General features: G+C 42.3%; 1 long non-coding RNA gene across 1 annotated transcript; it reads left to right on the top strand.

Annotated features, from left to right (window-relative positions):
• Window positions 1-3913: 3913 nt before the first annotated feature.
• On the top strand, window positions 3914-4522 carry LOC140586472 (uncharacterized). Its single transcript, XR_011988284.1, has 3 exons — window positions 3914-4027; window positions 4140-4250; window positions 4437-4522. It is a non-coding gene; the product is annotated as an uncharacterized lncRNA (long non-coding RNA).
• Window positions 4523-10842: the final 6320 nt, after the last annotated feature.

Raw genomic sequence — 10842 nt, 5'->3', positions numbered from 1 at the left:
TACCAACCTAAGAGATCCAGAATCATTACCCTTCAAACCTCATGGGGGTAGGTTACTTGAGCCTACTGAAGATAACATCAGATGTGCCACTACTGGACAGATAAAAGTGAGCTTGCCATGGCTAGTCACCAAGAAGCCAGTTCCTGATGAAAATGGCCACCCTATAACTGGATCGTCTGAGCATTATGCTCTTTATGATAGATTTCATGAGGCAAACTCAAAAGATGCCAGGGATGTCTTGCGAAAGGTGGAACTGGTCCCAGAGTTACGTGGTTGGATCAACAGCCCGTGTGCTGAACAGCTCTTTGCTGGAATGAGGAAAAACAATCATTTTCTCAACATGATGACTCCCTCATCGCATGTCTTTTTGATGCGAAATATTTTGTGTCACTACAACAATGCTAGAAATTCAAGAACCATAGAAAGCATGAAGAAGAGATTGGGCAAAGGAGTGGACATACAGTTAAATTCCAATGGTCAGACAGTTTTGGGTATGTATTCCACCCTCATTCTAAATTATTAGTGGTAATGTCATGTTTATGTCATGTTTATGTAATTTTGCTGTCCGGTGCCGTGAAGTTATATTTGTCTTTTAATTGTAGGTGATTCCTCATGTTTATTTTGCAATTTGAAAGATCATAAAGCTATAACTTACAAATCTGTCAGAAATGCTAGACAGCATAGCGTTGATGAGAAATGCATGCAGTACAACCGATTTAACTCATTCTAAATCATTTGGTTTAAAATGTGCTTTTTTGCAGCACCAGCTGAAGCACCAGCCGAACAAGCACAAACAACAACAGCAGCACCAGCTCATGGTATGACAACTGCAGCATCCCCTGGTATGAAGACAATATATATTTTTTGAGGGCCTGGTTGTACAACTTAATAAAAACCTTAACACATCCATGTTTTTTAGAATATGTATACTTATGTATGTTTGCAGTGGGTACTTGATCTGCAGCTAAATGTATACCAACCTTCAGCCACCCTAAGAAAGTGTTATATGCTTCATAAGATGGCTCAGTATCACAGAAATGTGGTGAAACACTTATTTGGTTAATATTTTCATGCATGGTCTGATATGTATGACAGGAGATCTACCAGTGTGCAGTGATGACTGCTGGGGACTACCACATCTGGAGCACACAAGTGCCCGATCGGAAATCAGAGACTCAGAGGTGCATGTTTTATGTTTTGTTCCTCCGTATTTGTTTGTTTGTTTATATATTGATTGACTCATTTGATTGATTGCCGCATGGGCTCTCTTAGTCGCAAATTTGGAAACCATTTAACAATTGGCAACCATTTCATGTAATACAGTTGTCATTGTTTATGGGTGTTATAACTTTTAACATCTAATGTATCGGTTATTATATTATTTATAACTTGGAAACAAACTATTCATTAATCAGTAATACAATTCCTTTTGTGTCATACTTTTTAAATATTTTCTGTGATGCCTCGTAGTGCATGGCATATAAGTGAAGTGATTAGTTGTCATTGACACACCACAGCACACAGTGCACAACAACAAAATGTGTACTCTGCATTTAACCTATATGACACCATGACATTGCAGAGGAGAGCAGTGCTTGGGGGTGGTACCTTGCTCAGGGTACTTCAGTGGCACCTTTCGATTACAAGTGCACTTCCCTATCCATTAGGCCACCACTGACCCTATTACAAACAGCAGCATAATTTAATGGAGTCAGATTAATTGGTCTTAGTGATCTGATCTGAAGGTGGGGATTAGGGTTGTAACGGTATGAGATTTTCACGGTATGATAATCGTCTCAGAAAATATCACGGTTTCGTGGTATACGGTATTAAACTATCATTATTATTAGTATAATCATCAGCTACAATGACCCTTAAATGAATAAAAAGAGATATGGTTTTTGGATGAACATGGTTTATTGTAACAAACTTTTTTTTAATGAAAATAAAAAAAACTTATGGAAGTATGAGTCTAACTTTTGGGGGAAAAATAAATAAAATAAAGCTGCGCATCTCCCATTTGAACAAAATAAGGAATAAGTTATTTCTCTTTATATTAGACAAGAATAAATCAAACTGTCCTTCCTCTTTAACAGCATATATGGGAGAGCAATATGTGCAGGGTCATGTTTGTTAATATTTTCCTGAGATTATCATAGCAGCATGCATTTCTTTGCTTTTTTTCAGGTCAGATTATGATGAAGAAATGTAAGCATGTTGAGATTTTCAGGGCTCAATCTTGACCGCTGAGGTGAGAGAATGTGTCCACTTGTACTAAACACCTATGAGTTTTCAGTTAGTGTATTTGATGATTATTCTTTTAAATAAAATTATAAAATGATCATTAAGTGTTCTCTTGAGAGTAGCTCTGGATATGTTCATGTGTTCACGTCTTCACATAGTGAATGAGACAGCAGACGCTTTAAAAACCATGACCATCATGCAGTGGCGGTTTTAGGCATGGGCGAACGGGGCAGCCGCCCGGGGCGGCACTTTTTCATGTCACGTGGGGGGCGGCACACGAACTTGGAGGAAAACAAAAATAATCTAAATAAAGCGTTTTTCTAGAGGATGGGCGAGCGGAGACGATAAGGGATGAAGTTGGGAGGGCGCCGGGAGGGATTCTATGGGGGGCGGCACACGAACCTGGAGGACAAAATAATCATCTGTGCCGCTGTGTGTGTGTGTGTGGGGGGGGGGTAGTTGGTTAATGAGCAAGCGGCAGCCTTTTTGCGCTGTATATTCACAGACGCACATCGCGATTTAATTTGCTGCACAGCTATATTTTGATTTATTCATCCATCTATCTATCAAATCGGACATTTTACGTGGCATCTGAATTATACTGTAATTGACTCCAATTACATGACTGGATTCCGGGATTCCCTCTGCATCACAGAAATAATACGGCTTTAAGTTATAAATGGAACTTACCTTTATCTTCACGGAGGGATGGTGTTCGCGAATATGGGAGAACATGTTCGACGTATTTCCTCCTTTTGCGGCCACTGTTCGTCCACATTTCTTGCAAACTGGATATCCACCCCACGATCATTTTTTGGATACCCAAAATATTCCCATACTGCAGATTTTAATTTTTTTTTCGGCGGGAAATAGAGATTAGAATTTGCAGCCACTATCGGACATTTTCGCCGCTGTGCATTTATGGGTGGAGTCTAAGCAGTAAAGCGGAAAGAAGTTGCATATACACAGCAGCGCAGGTGAGATCTGGTTTCTTTTTTTTTTTTTCCAAACCGCGGATAGGCAAATGTGCATGATATGATAATCGTACATGTCAATATCACAATAAACCGCCATACCGGTATACCGTTACAACCCTAGTGGGGATTGATACACCTTACAAAGTTGATGCTGTAATATTTATCACTCTGATGCATTGTTCTGACCCATATGCATATAAGCCTTTCAGTCTGACAAGCTGGTAGTATCATGACTGCCTTTTTCCAGGTCTGGTGCCCAACGTGATCAAATTGTTTTACACCTGTGCCCTCAGGTGGAGTCAACTCTATGTGATACCATTACAATATGTCATAGTTTTACAATAGTTGTGACAATATAATTTCTTTTAGGAAAATTCAATGTGTTGAAAGCACAGATGGTAGAGGAGGAGGAATGGGTTCCATCTCCATTGAACAGGTATTTATGTAGCTGATCTTACAGCTGAACCTGCTGTTTTTCTCTTTTTTTCTCTGTGCTTACTGTGCTGTACCCTACAAAAATGTGAAAACAATGAGCTTCATTTTAAGCAGTTGGAGTTGGAATGTAGAAGTCATGCTATTTTTGTCTGTTTTTGTTATATTACAGAACTATTGTAAAATAATATTTGCGTGCTTGTATGATTTCTTTCACAGATCCCCCTCGACGTCCTGGAGGATATCCTTTTAGAAGTAGTCCTGTTCGAGGGTGACAAAGCTTTTTTAAAGCTGTCACTTGTTTGTCACCTTTTTTTGGGACTTAGTCGGAAGGGAAACATTCCGTGCCCGAGCGCATTTTCAGTGGCTTGACAGTAGGTATAAAACATATTATGATATTTGAATACCCTTTGAGTTAGGATGTTTGTATTCCCATTAACAAGGGATTTTACTCTAATGAATCATTCTTAAATTTGAAACCTACAGGTGTAGTCCCATGGAAACTGTACAGTGCGGCCTATCAAGCACAATTCCGACGATTGTATCGCCTGGAATGCTGCCAGCACTGTCTAGAGACTTATAAGAACAGCTTACCAGGTACAGTATGCATACTGTGTAAGAATGTTGACAATTGTTGCTGAAGTCAGTGGTTGCAAAAAGAAAGTCACCAGAACAATTTATTGTGTGTCAGGTCCTGAATATTTTCTTGAAAGTATGCAATGAAAAACATTGTTGCTCTGTTTTGATACTAAGTATGCTTGCTTATTATTTATTGTCCCATAGGCTACATTGGGCGTGGAAGACGAGGGGAACTTCACACAGCCTGGGTTCTGCAGCGAGTTCTGCAAACACCTTACGGAAGACTTGGGTGTGTGAATGGGTGGGTGGGTGGGGGGGGGGGTGGTGAATGAGTGGGTCAGTGAGTGAGTGAGTGAATGGGTGGGTATGTAAGGAAAATAGCAAATTGGATGACTTTGGAATAAAAAAATAACAGCTACTATGCCTCTGTTTCCTTGTCTACACACAGACTACACACATGACCGAACCACATTTTAAGTTTTATCAGCTTTTCATTAAAAAGCACAGTGGCACCCAATTGTGATGAGTTACTGTATGTGGAAATGAGTGGCACCTCTGTATCATTTGTGAATAATTTGTCATCTCATATCGACATTAAATCATAAGTTTATTTAATTTTAATGTTGGCACAGAAATAAGTTACAGTGCCTTTGGAAATGCAATAAAATGCTCATTTGGAAAACGTTTAACTATCCTTTGTAATTGAGTAAAATTATGATAACTGAATACTTTTATAAGGCACTGTATACTTGATTGCAATGGGTTTTATTACTCTCCGGCTATATTAATACACCAATCAATATGTTAACCAATCATCACAGACAAGCATTACATCGATATCGGATTGAAACTATATTATGGCCATCCTACAGCTACATAAACAAGGGTAAATAGTCCTACTTTCACTGTCCTGGAGAGAGAGAGCGAGAGAGACAGAGATGTAAACATGTAAGCAGCAGCAGAATAAAATAGAAATATAATTTCAGAATGTTTTACTTATGCAAATGTCATTTTCGAGAAATGTTTGGCTCGCATTATCACCAAATTGATGACAATATCACCATTTACTACAAAACTTTGAACTCAATAATTAAAATAATATATAAGAAATAAATTGAGAAACTAAATTTCCTGTTAGACAATTTATCTTAAAATAGTTTGATGTTCAGAATGCTCCTCACTCCACTTCACGCAACTTTAAAACACGTAAGGACCATGTTAGGCCAAAAGCTGAACAATGTTTGTGGGCAACACTCTTGATTTCCCCAGGAGATCTAGACATAGCATATATGTGTGTATGTGCACAATGAATACATGGAATAAGCTGCTACAGTTACATTGAACCATGTGCTTGTGCTCATGTGCACAAGCACACACACACACGCCGATGGGCTTTAGAGTTTAACTTTAGGTCTGTGAAAGCAGACATAATTATTTCTGTCAGGACCTCGATGTGTATCCAAGCCCCCAAAACACACTAACTCAGGCGTTCACAGAACTTATCGCGAAAAACCAGTCAGAAATAGACTTGAAAATTTTAAAGAAAAGACATTAGCGGTTTTTGTTAATGTTTAAAGGTATAAAAAACTTTTCCTGCGCGGGGGTGGTCTGTGCTCCCTCCGGGGCGCTGCCAGGGGGGGTGGGTCAGGTCCATGTCTGGGGGGCCAGCCTGCGCTGTTTGGGGGGTGGCATGTCTCGAGCCCGGGCTGGTCTGCCACCTTTTTGTCGTCGAATGAGTGGGTGACTGAGTGCGGGCTGCCCTTTGGGGTGGTGGTGGGGGGTTGGGCTAGCTCTTGGCGTCGGCACAGCTCAGGGGCGTTGTCGCCGGGGGCCCCGGGTCCGCTCCATCCCATGCCGCGGTGGGGGGCTGGGGTGCCTAATGAGCCAGCTGGTTAACTGGCTCTCTTCTGCCAGGGGGTAGTAAGCTCCCCCCTGGTATGAATCCCAGCCCCTCTCCCCCCTCACTCACATAACATGCCACGCACACATGTAGGATCTCGGGGTGGGAATGTGCCGCGCACGCTGCGGTGAGGGGGCCATCCACATGGCCTTACTCGCTGTGCTGTGCGGCCCTCTGCCTCCCCTTGTTTTAATTGTACTTTAGTCACCACATATCAGTATACACACAGGGCCTTGGGGGGTGGGGGCACTACTCAGAGGTTGGTGGGTGGGGCCGCTTAGGTGGTCTCACTTACCTCTTCACTGCTGCCCGCCCCTCAATTTTACTTACACCATATACATTGAGGGTCTTGGCGGGGGGGGGGGGGGGGGTGATGGGGAGGAGAGCTGTTTGCAAGCAGCGCTCCTCCTCGCTTCCCCAGTCAATTTTAAATCCATCTTAAGTTTCTCAACAGTCATACTCATCCCGTACACCACATACACTCACAATCACCAACACATGCATCCAACACTTCACCTCTCACACAGGGGAGGAGAGTGGGCGGGTCTTCCTACACCCCTGCTCCCTGCCCGCGATGGTGGGGGGGCACTCGAGTAGTCGTCCGGCTGGCGGCGCCCTGGGGTTGCGGCTGGCGCTGGGGGGTGGCATCCGTTCCCCCGCATGGCGGAGGGCGGTCCGGAGTGGATGGGCTTATGTCTTTTTGTCTCTGTGTATGTGTCTGTTGTGTGAGTGGGTGTATGGTCTATGTGTATGGCTGAGAGGTGTGTCTGCGAGGTGTCTGTGTGGGCGGTGTGGGCCTGGGTCCGGGGCTAGCTGCTCCTTCCTGGCCGCGGCTGCCTCCTTGGCATGGTTGCTGTCCCTCCTCCCCGGGTGGTGGCCTGGGGGGGGCTCGGGCCTCTCCGGCGCGGGTGGGGCTCTCTGCCGGGGGCCGGTCGGCTCCCGGCCGCCTGGGGTCCTGGGGCCCTGGCCCGTGCGGGAGCGGCCGTCACCCTCGCGGGGTCGGCTGCCTGTTGCCTATGGTTCTCTGGGGCTCGTGCCCTTTTGGCTGCGGGGGCTGTGCCTGGGTCCTCCCTCCTCCTCCTGCTGGGGTGGGGACCCGGATGTCGTGGGCACGTGGGGCCTTGGCTCTTCCGTGCTCATGGGGGGCCCCGGACGCCTTGGGTCTCCTGGGCCTGTCTCCGCCGGCTCTGGTTCTTGTGGGGTGTGGTTGCGGCCCCCCACCCTCGCTATCAAGTGCATTCCATGGAGAAATTCACACGCACCCAACACACGAATACATGTTCAAACACCTCCCCCAAACAGATGAACACACATGCTCCCTTCCAAGCACATGCTACAATTTTGTATGTCTGTATATCTGTTTTATTTTCTTTATTTCTGGTTGTGTCTTTGTATTTATGCTTTTTTGGTTGTATTTCAAATGCGTTTTTTTTTCTTTCTTTCTTTTCTTGCCTTATGTGCTTTTTACGTTACTCCTGTCTTTCTTAGCCTCTCTGTCCCACTGTTGTCTCCGCCTTTGTTCGTGTTTGTTCGTCCTTATGTTTTTTTTTTGTTTTTTTTCTCTCTCTCTCTCTCTCTCTTTCCTTCTTTCTCTTTCATTTCTCTCCCTACCCCTTTTCTTCACTCATTTTCCTAATCTATCACTCCCTTCCGGGCAGCACGGCAACTGGAATATTTTACATGTATTAAATAAGATACAATGAAATATACGAATAAAAAGAAATTGACCAACATGAAGGGCCTATACAGAGTTTATAGAGCCCCTCATGGTAAAGCAAATATGTCTGACACAGCAGTGCATTCAGACCATTATTCTGCTTGCGAAAGCTGCCGGACAGGACACATTAAAAAAAAAAAAACATTTAATTATTATAATATATTTGCTTTACATGGTAAAGTCTTTTTTTAATTACCATGTAAAACAGCCATTATACTGTGAGAAAATATGTTTCTATTTTCTTGCTGTCATCTCGTGGTCAAGCTAAAGTTTTGCAATGAGGGAAAAAATAATTAAAATGTTTTTATTTTCTCAAAGATATTTTTATTGATTTTAAACAAGAGAAAGACACCAGCAACAAAACAAAAGCACACACGTTATTTCAAAAGACCTCACTAAATATGACCTCACTAAATATGACCTCACTAAATAAGTCAATTCTGAAAGGGTTGCATGAAGAAATCAGATAACATTGCAGTAGAGTATTATAGAAAAAAATGATAATTTAGACATATTCAAAAAACAGTAATGATAACAAGGTGTGCAACTCTAAACCCAAAAACCTTACCACATAATAACCCCGTCCTCTTGCCAGATTGATTAATTAAAAAGAACACGACGACAATATTGTTTCTGGAACCTTACTGGGTATTACTAATAGACGGAGTCTGAGACCGAAGACTTGAAAAATACTCCAGGAAGGGCCCCCATACCTTCTGACATTCTTTGGTGGTATCACTAATCGAGTAGCGTATCTTTTCGAGGCTTAAACAGGACATAAGGTCCCTCATCCATTGAGCATGGGTGGGTGGAGCAGCACCTTTCCATCTGAGTAAGACTGCACGTCTGGCTAGAAGGGAAGCAAAGGATAGTGTCCGGCGTTTCACCGGGGTCAGACATGTATCAGCATCACTGAGGCCAAAGAGCGCGATCAAAGGGTCGGGGTGTATACAGTCATTGACAAAAGTCTTGTCACATAAGGACATAGTAACTTAAAAAGGCATATAACTTTATTTCTAATCAATCAATTGTTACAATGAATGGATCAATTTAATGCCAAGGGCTTTCATATTAATAACTGGGTGCAAAATGAAACAGTCAAAAAGTGTCCTGATGTTCACAGCTTGTTAAAGTCCAAAACACCTGTTTTTGCAAGGACAAAAGTCTTGTCATGTCTTTTAATTATTCAACCAATCACAAATTAGAGGTTCACCTTTGACAAATATTGTAATTAACATAATCCCAGGTGTGTATAAAAAGAACCCCAGTACACCAGACCTTCACTTGAAGTGCAGCCTGGCTTCTGAAAACATGCCAAAGATTCAACCACAGACCAAGTCTGCTGCTGAGGTGGCAGACATCGTTAATGTATCCAAACATCAAGTGGAGAGGATTAACCCTATTATAACACATTTTATTTCTACTTGGAGATCAGTGACCAGAAAGATGGAGCCAAATTTGAAGTGGCATCGTCATTCACCCCTGTTCCATAATTATAATTTTCTATCAGGCAAATCCCCATTTTACTGTCCTCAATGGATCAAATGTAAAGTAAATTCCTTTGGTGACATCTATGATGATAAAGGCCTGAAGTCATTTCAAGATATTAAGGCTCTTTTCAATCTACCAGGAACCTCCTTTTTTATGTATCTTCGCATTAGATCAGCTCTTCGCGCATATGGAGTCCCCTGGAATGCACAATTTCCTATACATCCCTTGCGGAAGGTTATTCTTCCCACTGAGAACTCTGTTATTGCTGCTTCGGATATCTACTCCTTTCTCTCCAAAAACTCATACAAACCATTATCAATAACAACTGTCTGGTCTAAGGATATCAGTGGTGACATACAAACTTTATTCTCTGATAAAATTTGGGAGACAATTACGTCATCGTCAAAGAACCCAAATCATCAGATGATTCACTGGAAATTACTACATAGATTCTATCTATCTCCTTTAAAACGTTTTTATATGCATGTGTCACCTTCCCCGAAGTGTAATCTATGTCCGCAGAGGGCCCTTGGCACATATTTACATTTTTTTTGGGAATGCTCTGCACTTTCTTGTTTCTGGTCTCAGCTTGCTCATGACAATTCACTCTTGTTAGAGAAAGATGTGGTGTTGACTCTGGATCTTTTTTTTTTAAATAATTTTTCTGGATTGGCTCTGTCACAGCAACAAAGAAATCTACTTTTAGCTGCTCTCACTGCTGCTAAGAAAATGTTGGTCAGTCGCTGGATTCCTCCTCATTTGATGTCTAGACGTGTGTGGGGCTTATCTCTGCTCGACATTGTCGCTTTGGAATTATCTACAGCCCACATCCATGGAGCAAAGACAAAAACTTTAAAGACCTGGACTGCCTCTTTTGATATTGTTAAATCTTTTGTTACCTCTCTCTGACGTACAGTTTACTTTGTATTGATGTATAGTTTTTTACTTTTCTTGTGGTCGAGTATTACATTCTGTACCATTCTCCACTGCAATATCCTGTATGTCCTCTGTACTGAATAAGTCTACCGGGTGGGTGGGGGGTATGGTATTAGTCTTAAATAATATACTGTATTCTCTACCATTCTGAATTGACAATAAAATAATTGTTAACAAAAAAAAAAAGTGGAGAGGATTAAAAAAAGATATAAAGAAACTGGTGATGTTCATGACAAGCCCAGGTCAGGCAGACCCCGTAAGACAACTCTTTGAGAGGACCGTTTGTTGCTTCGAAAGTCCAGGGCCAACCCTTTTTCAACTGCAGCAGAGCTACATCAGAACTGGTCACCAGAAACCGCTGTGTCTACAAGAACAGATTCTCGAATTCTCGCACGCAGTGGTCTCCATGGTCAAATTAGTGCTCAGAAACCAGCATTAACAAGAACACAACAAAAAAAGCATGTTGAATTTGCCAAGGCCCACAGCTTGCAGCAAGGATGGACAGAGGCAAAGTGGCAGAAGGTTGATTTTTCTGACGAATCATCCATTGAACTACATACCAAATG

The sequence above is a fragment of the Paramormyrops kingsleyae genome, unplaced genomic scaffold, assembly GCF_048594095.1.
Source record: "Paramormyrops kingsleyae isolate MSU_618 unplaced genomic scaffold, PKINGS_0.4 ups68, whole genome shotgun sequence".
In the NCBI taxonomy this organism is placed as follows: domain Eukaryota; kingdom Metazoa; phylum Chordata; class Actinopteri; order Osteoglossiformes; family Mormyridae; genus Paramormyrops; species Paramormyrops kingsleyae.
The sequence above is the reverse complement of the archived record's forward strand: the minus strand, read 5'-3'. Positions and strand labels throughout refer to the sequence as shown.